The sequence below is a fragment of the Schistocerca gregaria genome, chromosome 2 (genome assembly GCF_023897955.1).
Source record: "Schistocerca gregaria isolate iqSchGreg1 chromosome 2, iqSchGreg1.2, whole genome shotgun sequence".
Lineage (NCBI taxonomy): Eukaryota > Metazoa > Arthropoda > Insecta > Orthoptera > Acrididae > Schistocerca > Schistocerca gregaria.
Window position 1 is genome coordinate 244276567 of NC_064921.1, and position 18919 is coordinate 244295485.

General features: G+C 45.8%; 1 protein-coding gene across 3 annotated transcripts in view; it reads left to right on the forward strand.

Moving 5' to 3' along the window:
- LOC126336772 (phosphatidylinositol 4-kinase beta-like) overlaps positions 1-18919 on the forward strand; it is a 224822-nt gene that overhangs the window by 173699 nt on the left and 32204 nt on the right. Inside the window, exon 1 of one of the 3 annotated variants that reach the window (XM_050000786.1) lies at positions 18182-18262. The exons of the other annotated variants lie outside the window; for them this stretch is intronic. The gene's annotated coding sequence lies outside the window, so the exon portion shown is untranslated. Of the gene's footprint in view, positions 1-18181; positions 18263-18919 lie in introns of those variants that run through there. 3 annotated transcript variants of the gene reach the window in all.

Genomic DNA, 18919 nt, shown 5'->3' on the forward strand with positions numbered 1-18919 from the left:
AGCTCTTTCGGAATCTCCGTGGGTCAAACAAATATGTGACCATTCTTGATGCCCCTCTTTGTGTTCGTTTAATATTCCCTGTTAGATCGTCACCCATGTCTCTTCCTTCAGTCATACATGTATGTCTAAAGGAACAGACATTGTAATAATAAAAATTATAAGATGTGACAGAGTCACCTTTATAGACTTACTGTACTTTCCCAGTGTTGAACCCAAGTATACTACCTGCCTTACTTACTACTAAGCCTATGAGCTCATTCCACTCTATATCTCCACAAATTTGTATGAGTTGTCTGATTTCAGTTGTGTTTCATCTCTGGAAACTTATCAACGTGTGACTGGATACTTTTGTACATTTTCTCAGGTAATGTTTCGTTATAAATAACTGCATCATCAACAAAAAGTCTGAGGTTATTATTAAAATTTTCCGTCGAGTCATTAATCTACCGATCCCAAACACACTCAGTCGGATTCTTCTCACTAGACATCGCAATTCATTACTTTAGGTTTGTTTCTGCCTCCTGAAGGAAGAGGTTCGCTTTAGTGTTGCCGTCACCACTGTTGCGATGTGGCTGCAATACACGGCGATATAGCGGTACGGCGAGCAATATACTGTAGCTCATGCTGAAGGCTGCTGCGGATAGCTACCGAGGTGTTGCTGCTGTTGCCTAACAAAGCTGGAAAATATTTCGTATGGCTGGGCCGCACCAACTCTATCCCTATCTATATATGCTTCTCTCTCTCTTTCCGTCTTGCTTCCGCCTTCTCTCGCCGATAGCACTGCAGCCCCAAATTACGGGAAACATTATTTCACTTCTGTTCGACAGTTGGTGCGCACATTTTACATGCTCTCGATTTGTTTGTTGTCCACACGAATGTAGAGGTGAGCAAATAACGCACCTGTGAATTCAAAAAATGCAGTGTTTATATTTGGTATGGAACACAGAGAACAATATTTACAAACATCTAAACATGCTACCGTTGCAGTAGATGTGCAATAGTGAACCATTACTTTATTCTATATAGGTTTTTAAGACGTATAAACTTTTTGAAGCTGCATCACGTTTATTTCGTGGGTAGGTTCTTGCCAACTGTCCCTTTTTTTGCTACCATGTTTGTATAAATTACATTTCACGCCCCATAATACTGGTTGAAGATGTACCGCAGTTGACTGTAGCGGTGAACCTGAGTAACATGCGAGTGGCGTTCAATAAGAAATGCATCACATTTTTTCTCTCGTCCAGTTTCGGTTGGAAAAATTCGGAATTTGTTGTGGAACATCGTGGAATATACCCGGTCCGCCCCCTAAAGTTGCATAAAGCTCCTATTAGTGGCGATCCTGTAATTAGTCTTCAAAGTTGTGTTTGTAACGGAGGTGCCTTCCAAACAGAGAGCTGTCACTGATTTTCTTTCCGCAGAAAACCAGAGCATCGCAGGTATTGATAGGCCCTTGGGTAATGTCTACAGACACCTGGCAGTGAACAAAAGCACGCTGACTCGTTGGACAAGGCGTCTGTCATCATCCCAACAATGCCGCGGGAACCTGTCTGATCTCCCGCGTGGCTGCCGGCCGCGCGCAGCTGTGACTCCTGTGATGTTGGAACGTGCGGACCCTCTCATTCGAGGTGTTCGGCGGATCAGAATCAAACACCTCGCTTCTCAACTGGACGTCCCTGGTGGTAGTGCTGGCATACTCTTCCACCATTTGGGGCACCCAAAGGCGTGTGCCTTTTGGGTTCCTCGCCGCCTAACACAGCCCATAAAGAGCAACGAAGGACCATCTGAGGCTGATCGTGACAATCTTTTGCAAAACATGGTCACAGGCGATGAAACATGGGCTCAGCTCTTCGAACCGGTAACAAAACTGCAATCTATGGAGTGGCGCACACCTCTCCTTCGAAAAAAAGTTCCAAGTTGCACCGTCAGTAGGTAAAGTCGCGGCGACGGTCTTGTGAGACTCTGAAAGATTTTGATGTTCTCACTCATTGCGCAACGATCAACTCTGAAGCGTTTTGGGCTACCCTCAGGAAACTGAAGAAACGACTTCAGCGAGTTCGTCGCCACAAAATTGCAAACGAACGTGTTCCTCTCCATGACAACTGAAGGCCTGACGCAAGTCTGCGCACCCGAGAGGCGCTCGCATAACTTCATTAGACTGTTTTTCCTTATCCACCCTACAGTCCGGATCTCGCACATTTCATTTGCCACAGTGAAGGATACGCTCCGCGGGAAGCAGTACAAGGATGATGGAGAGGTTATTGACGGAGCAAGACGTTGGCTCCGGCATCGACAAGTAGAGTGGTAACATGCGGGCATACACCACTTCCAGACAGGTGGCGTAAGACATTCGTATTTAACGGAGATTATGTTCAAACATAGGGTTTTGTAGCCAGAAGAGTAGAGAATAATATCGTGTATTGGAATCCTTAAAACCATTCTGCTTTCAGAAAAAAATATGTGTTCCATTAGCTATTGATCGCCCTCTATAAACTGTTATTTTTAAGCACTTCCGTTTCCTAATTAGTTGTATGTTTCGAAGTATACATATAAAGCTTTAACTTTTGTTATAGCACTAAGAAACCGACGTGGCCTCATTTTACGCACACGTACAATTAAATATTGTGAAAACACGACTCGACATACTCGCTAGGTGGGGCGTCAAATGTAAATGGCAACAGATAAAAATAAAAAGTTTACATAATAATTAAAAGCCTCCACTGTGTAGATTTTAAAAAGGCTTACGATTCTATTGGCAGACCAACCCTATTCCCTACACTACAAGAATTTGGAGTAGATAATAAACTGCTCAGTTTAATTAAGTAATCTTTCACGAACATTAAGTCGCAAGTCATATTCCATGGCGAAATTTCTGAACTTTCGACATCAGAATAGGAGTCCGAAAAAGTGATGCACTATCTTCTGTACTCTTTAATTGCGTTTAGAAAAATATCGTTAGAAAAGGGAAAGTGTATTAAAAAAGGTGGAATAAAACAACAAATAAAAATAGGAACAAAACACAAAGGGAACACAATAAAATTCCTGGCCTTTGCGAGTGTGCTTGTAGCTTCAAAGGCGTAGAAACGGCTGTCACACGAATAAACCGCTTAGGGGAACACGTTAGAGAAAGGAGGTTTTTAAGTCTCAACATCCAAAACACAGCACGTAAGATGCTTGATCGTTGAAAACAGATTTCGGAAAAATTAATAAAGTTTAAAAATTTAAATACCTCGGAGAAATTATTCAAACCAATGGAGTGGACAAAGAAGGAAACAGTGCCAGACGCCTAAAGGTAGAGTGGTGTGTTAACTCTCCAAGGACACCTACATTAAAAAATAAATCTCAATTTATGCGAAAATTAGACATCCTAAAACAGCTCTTAAACTGCAAGCACCCAATGCAGCACACTGTATTGCCACATTTAAAGCAGGAGAAATAAGAAAAATGGGGAAAAGTTCTTGGACGCGCCATAGACGAAAATGACAACTACAAATTAAGAAGCAACAAAGAATTATATAACAAATTCTCAAAGTTTGAGAGACAATCCGGAGAAAGTGGGTTGTTTTCTTCGGACTTATGAAAAGAATGGGAAACAGACTAACTGAAATAATTTTACAGTATTTCAACAACAGAAAGAACAAAAAACATATGGATCAAAGACACCCAAAAGATTATGTATGTTTGACACTGCGTCAGTCGTTGGGGGAGATCCGAATGATATACTGTTCTTGAAGGACCAAGATTTCCAAGATCGCTAACAATACTTCTTATTACTATTACCGGTTTCTACAGATGCTCGCTGTCATTTTCGACAACCGGCCGTTGTGACCGAGCGGTTCCAGGCGCTTCAGTTCGGAACCGCGTTGCTGCTACGGTCGCAGGTTCGAATCCTGCTTCGGGTATGGATGTGTATGATGTCCTTAGGTTAGTTAGGTATAAGTAGTTCTATGTCTAGGGAACTGATGACCTCAGATGTTAAGTCCCGTAGTGCTTAGAGCCATTTGAACCATTTTTAGATTTTATAACATTATTAGATGTAGTTGTTTTTACACTGAAAGTCACATAATTGTCACTAATTTGTGACATGCTGATGATTCCTGCCATTTTTATCACTATTTGACGTTCAGCACGTCACAGATTTGTGACATGCTGATGTGTCGTGTACTTTTTATTACAATTTTACAATTGGCAAATCATGTACACTTATGTGACAAAAGGCATAAAAGGGCAGCGCATTGGCGGAGGTGTCATTTGTACTCAGGTGATTAATGTGGAAAGGTTTGCGATGTGATTGTGGCCGCGCAATGGGAATTAGATGACTCTGAACGCTGACTGGTGGTTGGAGCTAGACCAATGGGACATTCCGTTTCGGAATTAGTTTGGGAATTCAGAAGCCGGCCGCTGTGGCCGAGCGGTTCTACGCGCTTCAGTCCGGAACCTCGCTGCTGCTATGGTCGCAGGTTCGAATCCTGCCACGGACATGGATGTGTGTGTTGTCCTTAGGTTAGTTAGGTTTAAATAGTTCTAAGTCTAGGGGACTGATGACCTCAGATGTTAAGCCCCATAGTGCTTAGAGCCATTTGAACCATTTGGAATTCAGTATACCGAGATCCATAGTGTTAATACTGTGCCGAGAACACCAAATTTCAGGCATTATCTTTCACCACGGACAACGCATTGGCCGACGGTCTTCACTTAATGGCCGAGAGCAGCGCCTTTGCGTACAGTTATCAGTGCTAACAGACAAGCAACGCTTTGTGAAGTAACCGCAGAAATCACTACGAAACGTACGACGAACGTAGGACACTCCGGCGAAATTTGGCGTTAATAGGCTATGGCAGCAGATGAGCGACGCGAGTGCCTTTGCTAGCAGCTCGACATCGCCTGCAGCGCCTCACCTGCGTTAGCGACCATATTGGTTGGACCCGAGAAAACCATAACGTGGTTAGATGAGTCCCGGTTTCAGTTGGTAGGAGCTGATTGTGTGTAGCGCAGACCCCACGATGCCAAGGGCCCAGGTTGTCAACAAAGCACTGTGCAAGCTGGTGATGGCTCCATGATGGTGTGGGCTGTGTTTACACTACTGCCCATTAAAATTGCTACACCACCAATATGACGTGCTACAGATGCAAAATTTAACCGACAGGAAGAAGATGCTGTGATATGCAAATGGGCTTTTCAGAGCGTTCATACAAGGTTGGCGCCGGTGGCGACACCTACAACGTGCTGAGATGAGAAAAGTTTCCAACCGATTTCTCATACACAAACAGCAGTTGACCAGCGTTACTTGGTGAAACGTTGTTGTGGTGCCTCGTGTAAGTAGGAGAAATGCGTACCATCACGTTTCCGGTTTTGATAAAGGTCGGATTGTAGCCTATTGCGATTCCGGTTTATCGTATCGCGACATTGCTGCTCGCGTTGGTCGAGATCCTATGACTGTTAGCAGAATATGGACTCGGTGGGTTCAGGAGGGTAATACGGAACGCCGTGCTGGATCCCAACGGCCTCGTATCACTAGCAGTCGAGATGACAGGCATCTTATCCGCATGGCTGTAACGGATCGTGCAGCAGCGTCTCGATCCCTGAGTCAACAGATAGGGACGTTTCCAAGACAACAACCATCTTCAAGAACAATTCGACGACGTTTGCAGCAACATGGACTATCAACTCGGAGACCTTGGCTGCGGTTAACCTTGACGCTGCATCACAGACAGGAGCGCCTGCGATGGTGTACTCAACGACGAACCTGGGTGCACGAATGGCAAAACGTCATTTTTTCGTATGAATCCAGGTTCTGTTTACAGCATCATGATGGTCGCATCCGCGTTTGGTGGCATGGCGGTGAATGCACATTGCAAGCGTGTATTCGTCATCGCCATACTGGCGTATCATCCGACATGATGGTATGGAGTGCCATTGTTACATGTCTCGGTCACCTCTTGTTCGCATTGACGACACTTTGAACAGTGGACGTTACATTTCAGATGTGTTACGACCCGTAGCTCTACCCTTCACTCGATCCCTGCAAAACCGTACATTTCAGCAGGATAATGCACGACCGCATGTTGCAGGTCCTGTACGTGCCTTTCTGGATACAGAAAATGTTCGACTGCTACCCTGGCCAGCACATTCTCCAGATCTCTCACTAATTGAAAACGTCTGGTCAATGGCCGAGCAACTGGCCGAGCAACTGGCTCGTCACAATACGTCAGTTACTACTCTTGATGAACTGTGGTATCGTGTTTAAGGTGCATGTACTCGCCATCCAAGTTCTGCTTGACTTAATATCCAGGCGTATCAAGACCGTTATTACGGCCAGAGGTGGTGGTTCTGGGTACTGATTTCTCAGGATCTATGCACCCAAATTGCGTGAAAGTGTAATCACATGTCGGTCCTAGTATAATACCCTCCTGGAAATTGAAATAAGAACACCGTGAATTCATTGTCCCAGGAAGGGGAAACTTTATTGACACATTCCTGGGGTCAGATACATCACATGATCACATTGACAGAACCACAGGCACATAGACACAGGCAACAGAGCATGCACAATGTCGGCACTAGTACAGTGTATATCCACCTTTCCCAGCAATGCAGGCTGCTATTCTCCCATGGAGACGATCGTAGAGATGCTGGATGTAGTCCTGTGGAACGGCTTGCCATACCATTTCCACCTGGCGCCTCAGTTGGACCAGCGTTCGTGCTGGACGTGCAGACCGCGTGAGACGACGCTTCATCCAGTCCCAAACATGCTCAATGGGGGACAGATCCGGAGATCTTGCTGGTCAGGGTAGATGACTTACACCTTCTAGAGCACGTTGGGTGGCACGGGATACATGCGGACGTGCATTGTCCTGTTGGAACAGCAAGTTCCCTTGCCGGTCTAGGAATGGTAGAACGATGGGTTCGATGACGGTTTGGATGTACCGTGCACTATTCAGTGTCCCCTCGACGATCACCAGAGGTGTACGGCCAGTGTAGGAGATCGCTCCCCACACCATGATGCCGGGTGTTGGCCCTGTGTGCCTCGGTCGTATGCAGTCCTGGCGCTCACCTGCACGGCGCCAAACACGCATACGACCATCATTGGCACCAAGGCAGAAGCGACTCTCATCGCTGAAGACGACACGTCTCCATTCGTCCCTCTATTCACGCCTGTCGCGACACCACTGGAGGCGGGCTGCGCGATGTTGGGGCGTGAGCGGAAGACGGCCTAACGGTGTGCGGGACCGTAGCCCAGCTTCATGGAGACGGTTGCGAATGGTCCTCGCCGATACCCCAGGAGCAACAGTGTCCCTAATTTGCTGGGAAGTGGCGGTGCGGTCCCCTACGGCACTGCGTAGGATCCTACGGTCTTGGCGTGCATCCGTGCGTCGCTGCGGTCCGGTCCCAGGTCGACGGGCACGTGCACCTTCCGCCGACCACTGGCGACAACATCGATGTACTGTGGAGACCTCACGCCCCACGTGTTGAGCAATTCGGCGGTACGTCCACCCGGTCTCCCGCATGCCCACTATACGCCCTCGCTCAAAGTCCGTCAACTGCACATACGATTCACGTCCACGCTATCGCGGCATGCTACCAGTGTTAAAGACTGCCACGGCAAACTGGCTGACACTGACGGCGGCGGTGCACAAATGCTGCGCAGCTAGCGCCATTCGACGGCCAATACCGCGGTTCCTGGTGTGTCCGCTGTGCCGTGCGTGTGATCATTGCTTGTACAGCCCTCTCGCAGTGTCCGGAGCAAGTATGGTGGGTCTGACACACCGGTGTCAATGTGTTCTTTTTTCCATTTCCAGGGGTGTATATTTGTTCTATGAATACCCATTTATTGTCTGCAAACTTCTTGGTGTAGCAATTTTAATGGCCAGTAGTGTATATGGAATGGGATGGATCCTCTGGTCTAACTGAATCGATCATTGAGTCGAAACGGTTATGTTCAGGTACTTGGAGACCGTTTTCAGCCACTCGTGGGCGTCATGTTACCAAATAACGATGTAATTGACACCGGGCCACAACTGTGCGCGATTCATTTGAAGAAGTGTTGTGTATATAATTCCGCGTAGTCAGCGCGTACACAACTTTCCTAATAGAGCGCGCCCCGCTAAGCACAACAGCGCAGGCGCAGCGCTCGTCCGTCTACGCACTACGAGATGGCGCTGTCTTAGAAACGGACTAAATTCTGCTTCCGCCGATCCGCGTATTAATATGTAACGCAGCCAGTGAGATTGCTGCTAACGTAGAACCGTTTCTCCTTGCGGATCACATTCGCGCAGTGATACCTAAACGCGCGAGGTATTATAACGAGTGTACAGACCTCCGATTAGTCAGCTGCATTTGTCGGCACCAGTCTGCATTAGTCTGCATTTGTGTGTACCAGTCTATAGTCAAGTATCAGTCTGTGCCTAATAAGATAATCATATTCCTGTACATAGCCATGAAGAGAAATGTATAGACACTTTGTCAAGTATCAGAGATATGTGAGAATGAGATTAACGTACCACGACGAAAGAAACTTCAGATTGTTAATTGTAAACAGCATCTAGAATCGAGTTACGTAATGTCTATGATTTTTATTATTTTAATAAATGTGTGTGAAAATTAATCAAGTTGTTTAAGGTTGGTCACCGTCAATCTGCTACTCTAAGCGTGCAAGTGGCATTTCTATCATCTGATCTAACGGCAGAAGATAAACACGCTACGATAAGACCACGAGACATATTGCTGACACTCGTCTACTTCGTTAGAGCGACAAGTCAAATAATCTGACGGTGTGTGAACCGAAGGTCTTACAGTACGCACACCACAAGAACATTCTGGATAACTCGAGCGGACGATTTGGCCACACAGATCGCCCGACACGAATCCCTTGGAACATAAAAGAAACGTCAGTTCCTGCGCAAAATCATACGCTGGCAACACTTTCGCTGTAAAGGACGGCTATAGAGGCAGCGTGGCTCAATATTTCTGCAGGGGACGTCCAACGACTTGTTGAATCCGTGTCACGTCGAGTTACTGCACTCCGCCGGTACGATATTAGGAGGCCTCCCCTGACTTTTGTCACCTCAGTGTATATTAAATCAGAGTATCGTGCCGCGGATTTGAAGCCCGCCGACGTGCACGCGCGTTCAGCGACCCAGCCGCTGCGCCGCCCCGCTCGCCCTGGTCTGCGAGATAATTCGATTGGAGCCTCTCGGAGGAGCCGGGGCAGACGGCAGCAAGCTTTCATCAGCTTTCGCCCGCGGCTGCGTCCGCAGCCCCAGTCCAATTAGGAGCCCGGCGCGGCGCGGGCTTCCTGCGCTTTCGTAACGCAGCGGCGTCTGCGAGCTGCTGAAAGCGCAGCCCCGCGGGAACGGCCGCACTCGCCAGCCCGGCTGCGGGTCCAGGCCGCCTCGCGGCATACGTCCCTCGTGATCGCAAGTACGACCAGCTCCGCACTCAGCGCCTTTACATGCTGCACAACTAGCGAAAAAAAAAATGTTCATACACAATAACCAGCCGCGCGTCCCCTTCCAGGGAGTTCTGCCACCCGGTGCAAGTGTTTCTATTTGATGCCATTTATTTTGGGTTTTTAATCTTTTTTTTTTAGGGTTCCATACCTCATTCGGCAGATACTTATAGAATTAATCAGTCGTCTCTCAGTCTATCCGGCTAGCAAAAACGCTTTTACTCCGAAAGGGGTAGACAGAAATATCAATACAGGGTGTTACAAAAAGGTATGGCCAAACTTTCAGGAAACATTTCTCACACACAAATAAAGAAAAGATGTTATGGGACATGTGTCCGGAAACTATTAATTTCCATGTTAGAGCTCATTTTAGTTTCGTCAGTATACAGGGTGCGTCACCTAACATTACCGCTGGATATATTTCGTAAACCACATCCAATACTGACGAATCGATTCAACAGACCGAAAGTGAGGAGAGGGGCTAGTGTAATTGGTTAATACAAACCATAAAAAAATGCACGGAAGTATGTTTTTTAACACAAACCTATGTTTTTTAAATGGAACCCCGTTAGTTTTGTTAGCACATCTGACCATATAAACAAATACGTAATCAGTGCCGTTTGTTGCATTGTAAAATGTTAATTACATCCGGAGATATTGTAATCTAAAGTTGACGCTTGAGTACCACTCTTCCGCTGTTCGATCGTGTGTATCGGAAAGCACCGAATTACGTAGGGATCCAAAGGGAACGGTGATGGACCTTAGGTACAGAAGAGACTGGAACAGCACATTACGTCCACATGCTAACACCTTTTTATTGGTCTTTTTCACTGACGCACATGTACATTACCTTGAGGGGTGAAGTACACGTACACACGTGGTTTCGCCCGCATCTCGTGGTCGTGCTTCTCGCTTCCCACGCCCGGGTTCCCGGGTTCGATTCCCGGCGGGGTCAGGGATTTTCTCTGCCTCTTGATGGCTGGGTGTTGTGTGCTGTCCTTAGGTTAGTTAGGTTTAAGTAGTTCTAAGTTCTAGGGGACTGATGACCATAGATGTTAAGTCCCATAGTGCTCAGAGCCATTTGAACCATTTTTGAACACGTGGTTTCCGTTTTCAATTACGGAGTGAAATAGGGTGTGTCCCGACATATCAGGTCAACAGATGTTCATTGTGGTGGCCATCATTTGCTGCACACAATTGCAATCTCTGCCGTAATGAATGTCGTACACGCCGCAGTACATTTGGTGTAATGTCGCCGCAGACTGCCACAATACATTGTTTCATATCCTCTGCGGTTGTAGGCACATCACGGTACACATTCTCCTTTAACGTACCCCACAGAAAGAAGTCCAGAGGTGTAAGATCAGGAGAACGGGCTGGCCAATTTATGCGTCCTCCACGTCCTATGAAACGCCCGTCGAACATCCTGTCAAGGGTCAGCATAGTGTTAATTGCGGAATGTGCAGGTGCACCATCATACTGATACCACATACGTCGACGGGTTTGCAGTGGGACACACTCTACTCCACTTCGTAATTGAAGACGGAAACCACGTGTATACGTTTACCTCACCCCTCATGGTAATGTACATGTGCGTGAGTGGAAAAGGTGTTAGCATGTGGACGTAATGTGCTGTTGCAGTCTCTTCTGTACCTAAGTTCGACCACCGTTCCCTTTGGATCCCTACGTAATTCGGTGCTCTCCGATACACACGATCGAACAGCAGAGGAGCGGTACTCAAGCGTCAACTTCAGGTTACAATATCTCCGGATGTAATTAACATTTTACAATGCAACAAAGGATGCTGATTACGTATTTGTTTATATGGTCAGATGTGCTAACAAAACTAACGAGGTTCCATTTAAAAAAAAACGTAGGTTTGTGTTAAAAAACATACTTCTGTGCATTTTTTTATGGTTTTTATTAACCAATTACACTAGCCCCTCTCCTCACGTTCGGTGTGTGGAATCGATTCGTCAGTATTTGATGTGGTTTACGAAATATATCCAGCGGTAACGTTAGGTGACTCACCCTGTATACTATACTTCCTCGATTCACCGCCATAATTTCATACGGGATACTCTACCTGTGCCGATTGGGAAGACACCGCGATTTATGATAGTCCCCTGGCCATTACAAAAGGCGGGACACGGATCTCAACACTTTGCCGTCCGGCGACAGCACATGACCACAGTGGTGTCGTGCGCGAAACAGCGGTCATCGGCCGCCGACACTACAGTGGTGTCGTGTGCATAGTATCGCACATTGGCCGGTGACAGTACTTTAGTATCTTTATCATTCTGTTGGTGTTTTCTTTAGGTAAAAATACCTTACACATGTCAACAAGTTTTTTTTGTTTTTATAAGAACTTTTGCACTTTCACCATGGCAAACGAAAGAGACGATACGAAAGACATTTGATATCAAAAAAATGAAAGTGAAGCAGAATCGTCGGAAGATAGTGAAATACGTCCAAGAAGAATTTGGCGAACGTTACGGTTGCCAACTGATTCGGATTAAACAGACGAAGAAGACAGACTATGATTTACCGAGAACCAATAATAAACTTGAAGGATCTCCGGATCCACACATATTTCCCTAAGATACACAGAGCGCCGTGGATATCGTAGAATTATATATAGGGAATGATCTACTTGAATATATTAGCAACGAAACCAACAAGTATTTCAGTCAAAATTTCAATAGAAGGAAACTGGATTTAAAAAATGCCAAATTTGTCGACGTTACGGGACCCGAAAATGGTTTGAGCTTGCGATCCTTACGGGAATTGTAAAAAAAGCAAGGATCGATGATTACTGATCAACGAATCCGTTGATAGACGCACCGATTTTTCGCAAAACGATGTCCCGCAACCGATTCAGACAACTACTATCATTTTTACATTTTCCGACAACGACAATAAACCGGATAATGCCGACCGGCTTTGCAAAGTGCAATTCGTAACTGATTATTTTTCAAAAAAGTTTAATGAAACGTTCAGTCCAAGTCAAAACATCTCAATTGTTGAAGGAATCATTCCGTGGCGTGGACCGTTAAATTCTAAAGTTTGCAATCAGTCGAAAATTACGAAATACATCATACTCATTCGGATGCTGTGTGATTCGAGTATGGATACATTTCCTCTTTCAAGATATATTCCGGCGCTGGACAACCTTTAGCAAAAACAGTGATGGAACTATTGGCACCTTCTTATGGAAAGTGGCATCACCTCTACATGGATAATTGTTATAACAGTGTAGAACTTGCAGAGTAGGAACTTGAAAAGAAAATTCGAGTTTGTGGAACGATACGGCAAAATAGAGGATTTCCGGAAAAATTAAAGGGCGCAAAAGTCAATGTGTGGAAGGTTGCCATCAACGGAAAGGTGATAAGCGGCCGGCGACAAGCAAAGTAATCCGAATTAGCGCTGCCGGCGCGAAGCGAATAAATTTGTACGACGCGTGCGGACGGCAGAGTGTTAATAGGGGCTGTGATTGCGAAAGGCGGCCATGCATGCTCTGCAACGTGGCCCCATGCGAGCCTCAAGGGTGGCGAGGCGTTCTTGTGGTAGGACATTCCATTCTTCCACGAGCGAGTTTCACAGCTACTTTGTGGTCGTGAGTGTACGTGGACGCGCTGCAACACACCTCCCCTACGCCTCCCACACGTGTTCGATGGAATTGAAGTCTTGGGAAAGAGGGGGGCAGGAGGGGGGGGGGGGTTGAGGCAGTCCATCCATCAAATGTCGTATAGTACTAAAACGTGCACCTGCGCTTTTCGATGGGGTCTCAGACAGTCATCCATAAAAATGACATCAGGGTGCAATGCACTCCTGGAAAACTGCACACGGAGGGGGAGTACAGCGCACAATAACTTTGACCGATTAGTGTACCATGTTCAAAGATTTGGAGATCAGTACGCCCATGCAACGTTATGCGTTGAACCACCAAAACGATCATGCTCGACAATGCCGTGACGTGGGAAAACGTAATACGAGGGTCACTCCAAAAGAAATGCACACTATTTTTTTAAAAATCCTTCTTTTATTCTACATGTCTGAAAGTTGTACAGTGTGTAGATACATCCTTTAGGAACAATATTTTCATTTCTCCACATAATTTCCATCCCTCTTAACTGCCTTAAGCCATCTTGGAACCAGCGCCTGTATACCCCCACGGTAAAATTCTGGACCAACCTGTTGGAGCCACTGTTTGGCAGCGTGCACAAGGGAGTCATCATCTTCAAACCGTGTTCCACGAAGAGAGTCTTTCAGTTTCCCAAAGAGATGATAGTCACACGGAGCCAGGTTAGGACTGTAAGGCGGGTGTTTCAGTGTTGTCCATCCGAGTTTTGTGATCGCTTCCATGGTTTTTTGACTGACATGTAGCCGTGCATTGTCGTGCAACAGCAAAACATCCTGTTTTAGTCGATGTGGTCGAAGGCGACTCAGTCGAGCTTGAAGTTTCTTCAGTGTCGTCATATATGCATCAGATTTATGGTGGTTCCACCTGGCATGATGTCCAGAAGCAAGAGTCCTTCGGAATCGAAAAACACTGTAGCCATAAGTTTTCCAGCAGTGGTTTTGAATTTTTTTCTTGGGTGAATTTGCATAATGCCAATCCATTGATTGCCTCTTCGTCTCTGGTGAAAAATGATGGAACCATGTTTTATCACCTGAATTCTTTCAAGAAATTCATCTCTACCATTCTCATACTGCTCCAAAAGTTCGCTGCATACCGTTTTTCTTGTTTCTTTGTGAGCCACTGTCAACATCCTGAGAACCCACCTGTCGCAAACCTTTTTTGACGCCAACACTTTCAGTATTCTGCAAACACTTCCTTCCCCTATCCCAACGTAGCTTGACAATTCGTTCACTGTGATGCGTCTGTCGCAGTCACCAATTCGTTAACTCTCTGCACATTGTCTGGAGTGTGTGCAGTACGAGGCCTGCCACTGCCAGGACAATCCTCAATATTGCCGTGTCCGCTTTCATCACGCAACCTGCTTTCCCACCGACTAACCGTACTGCGATCGACAGCAGCATCTCCATACACCTTTTTCAACCTCTTGTGGATGTTTCCCACTGTCTCGTTTTCACAGCACAGGAATACTCTGACAGCACGTTGCTTCTGACGAACGTCAAGTGTAGCAGCCATCTTGAAGACATGCCGTGACGGCGCCACTCACGGGAAAAGGTTGAACTAAGTTTGAAAACAAGTGGGAAGGATGTATCTACAAAATGTAAAACTTTCACACATGCAGAACGAGAACTGTATTTTTACAAAATTAGTACATCCAGGAACAATGCCGAGCATGGTCGTTTTGCTGGTCTGGGTGTTACAGCGTGGGGAGGTGTGATCTGCGTACTGAGTATCAGATGGTTGAGCACGCTACACTCACCGGTCAGCGTTATCGTCATTCTGTACTTTGCGGAGACGTAGTGTAGCCCGTACACATGTACCATCAAGTATTCAGCAGTTGTCAAACGCTCTAGTGGAAGGATGAAGTGCTTTTCCACAAGGAGTCCTTACCAACCTTGTGCTCAGCATGGGAGCACGTTTCAGAGGTCGCTGTCCCGTCCGTGGTGAGCACATACCCTTTAAGAACCATGTTCCTCTATTTATAATGTCTAGGGGACCATCGTTAGTCGCGGAGACATCAGTGTAAGTATTGTCTTTGAATAAAAGTGCCGTTTCTGTTAGTCTCACTGTGTATTTCTTTCAGTTACCTTCTATGCTATACTGTAGCGCTTCTATGTATTGTCCTAGTTTCATCGATCGATGTTCCTTAGCAATGACACATCATGGGAAAAACGCACACATCAAAAAAGGTTTTGCATCACCCTGGTTCCCAGAACTCCAGAAGGTAGACATTGACTGTGGATTTTCTATCACAGACACAGTCCCCTTGACTGTTCAGAGATGTCGCTAAACCCGCCTAAGGATGTAAACAATCATGCATGAGTAGCGCCTATTACACAGAGGGGTTCTGAAAGCCTATCAGTTCCAGTCATTCCACCAGGAAGGAGGTACACGGCTCGTGTTTGTAGTTTAACCATGCCTAGACGGCCAATACCGCGGTTCGATGCATCCGTATTCTTACTTTGTGCCAGGAAGGGCTCTCAACAAGGGAAGTGTCCAAGTGTCTCAGAGTGAACCACAGCGATGTTGTTCGCACATGGACGAGATACAGAGAGACAGGAACTGCCGATGATATGCCTCGCTCAGGACGCCCAAGGGCTACCACTGCAGTGGATGACCGCTACCTACCGATTATGGCTCGGAGGAACCCTGACAGCAACGCCACGATATTGAATAATGCTTTTCGTGCAGCCACAGGACGTCGTGTTACGACTCAAACAGTGCGCAATAGGCTTCATAATGTGCAACTTCACTCGCGACGTCCATGGCTAGGTGCGTCTTTGCAACCACGACACCATGCAGCGCGGTACAGATGGGACCAACAACATGCCGAATGGACCGCTCAGCATTGGCATTACGTTCTCTTCACCGAAGAGTGTCGCATATGCCTTCAACCAGACAATCGTCGGAGACGTGTTTGGGGGTAACCCGATCAGGCTGAATTGAATGCCTTAGACACACTGTCCAGCGAGTGCAGCAAGGTGAAAGTTCCCTGCTGTTTTGGGGTGGCATTATGTGGAGCCGACGTACGCCTCTGGTGGTCCTGGAAGGCGCCATAACGGCTGTACGATACGTAAATGCTATCCTCCGACCGACAGTACAACCATATCGGCAGCGTATTGAGGAGGCACTCGTCTTCATGGACGACAATTCGCGCCCACATCGTGCACCTGTTGTGAATGACTTCCTTCAGGATAACGACATCTCTCGACTAGAGTGGGAGCATGTTCTCCAGACTTGAACCCTAACGAACATGCCTGGGATAGATTGAAAAGGGCTATTTATGGACGGCGTTACCCACCAACCACTCTGAGGGATCTACGCCGAATCGCCGTTGAGGCGTGGGGTAATCTGGACCAACAGTGCCTTAATGAACTTGCGGATAGTATGCCACGACGAATACAGGCATTCATCAATGCAAGAGAACGTGCTGCTAGGTATTATAGATAGATCTATTCGACGTCCGTGTGGGTCGTACTGACCCTGTAAGATTCTGGCAGCCTGTCACGGAATTCGATGTCCGATAACAAGCCTGCACGATATGAGCCGAGCGCACTATAGTCGTGCCTGCGGAGTCCTTTGCATCACATATTAGCAGAATCCTCTCACCACATGTTAAGTCTTTCATGACATTCGCATGTACGTCTCATAGTATCGCCGCTAAATATTTCATCGATACAGCTACACACGTTACTGTTGATCCCGTAATCGACTTCTGTCAAGAAGAGCCCCATGCCCTATCCCCAAGAAAAAGCACTAGACTTGATTCCCCGAAAAGCATGTTGTTGTTACCATTTTCGGAGCAGATATTTAAATAAACCCTGTATAAATTAAGTGCCCTTTTTCTTCCTGCAGTAGTAACATATAGTTTCCAGACAGGCTTTGGGTTTTACATAATGACAATTTCGATGGATTTTTCGTAAAAAAAATCATAAATATGTCGGCAAATATACTTCTATACTCTGTTATTCTGTAGCTCTGTCATGGTCCAACCTAGTATTCGTGCGACGCGTTTTCCCAGGACGTCTTGGGATTTCGTTTTTCTGATCGGAGATTTTGACAGGAAATTTGTGTGCTTCAGATGCGTCATTATTAAAAGCGCTGCAGTGACAATGTTCGTCCTATAGTGTGGAGTTAATTTTAGTTTATTGTAAGCAGTATTGTTCTTGTGATTCTTCAGTTTCTCCCGGTGTATTTGTTGCTTGAACAGTCCACGGGTATATTGCCGGTTCATAGTGTCCAACGGGCACAATATTCCGGCAATCAGACATGTCGCCATCGTCAGGTGCGCTGACGATAGCGACATGTCTGATCGCCGAAACATTGTGCCCGTTGGACACTATGAACCGCCAGTATACCCATGGACTGTTCGAGCAGTATTGTTCTTATTTGGAATCTTTTGTACAACTATATTGAACAGGGAGTCATGAAACCTGAGTGTCCCTTTGTAGAGATCACTGACCTTTCTGCACACATGTGCATACAGCAACATAAGCATTACTGCTTCGTGACAAGAATTAACCATGAGCGGAAACGAACGCCCAGGGATTGGTATATGTAAGTGACAGAAAGCGGTTTCTTTGGAATAAGGAGCGCTACAGTTGATAAATGTTGAAGGAAAATGTTTAACTGTTTTCGAGACAATTGTTTCAGTTCAATTTTTGACCGGTGTTGAGCCAAAGTCTTACGTTGCATTGCGAACGCACACTGTCAGTACAGCAGACTGAGCTAAATCAAAATATTTAAGCGCCACCCTGAAATGACCCCCGTCGCTCCACCCTTCCAGCAATTCCTCATCCCCGTTCCACCAGGAGCGGCCTTACGAATTGAGCTCAGTTAAGTGCAGCTGTACTTTGTGACCTTCCCCACCCAAACATTTTTGTTGTGTACCAACTTAAATCGAATGCGATGTGTTAAAGTAGCTCAATTTTATTAGGCAATCAGTGAAATTTCTGTGGGTGATGGGAATAAAATATACAGCTTAAAAGTTTGGAGTAGTATAATAATATTCAGCGCGTATAACTAATTCTGTTCTCTGACTGTTATTTGATAAGACGGAGCGTATTCAAAGGTTGGCCCCACTGCCAGTCGGTACTAATCTAATATGGCTGTCGTGGCAGAAAGTTGTTACGAATAATACGAGAAACCAATTGGTCCCTCGAAGTGGGTTGATTTTGGTGAGTTGCTTTATATTTATTTACTTATTTTTACAAGGGCAGGTTGTTCTTTACATTTCGTATGACGCATTTCGCAGCTGAATATTGAAAGAATGTGTGTGTTTTTGTTGGGCTGTTGTACAAGCTGCTGCATAAACTGCTTCAAAACACGGAAGTGACGGGGAAATATTTATTATTCGTGTTGTGCCGATGTTTTCATGTGTGTCGTGTAATGTATGTAACATTTGTAATCAAATTCTGTTCGCAGATTTGAATAGAATCGGTATGCGTCCTCAGTTGTCACTTGGTCACACCCTAAATGTCAGTCGCACGGCATGCGGGATTAGCGTACATCTACATGTATATGTTTTTAATTTAGAATTTATTGTTTCCATTCTTCTTTCTTGTTATAAGTAGTGTAAAATCTGAACACAAAATGCTTAACATTAGTACCTTACAACGGTAAATGTGGCTGTGCGTTAATGAATCCGTCGTTAGTCATAGTCTCCAGAAGTCATTCGCCCGCGAACGCAAATTGTAAATAATTTTGCACCTGACGGCACAAAAAGAGAAATTTATTACTTGACGTTTCCTCATGAGCGTTTTGGTAGATAATTATGCTAAGTCCTTTAAGAACCTTACAGATTTTTTTGGAAATTTTCAGTGCATAATTGTCTA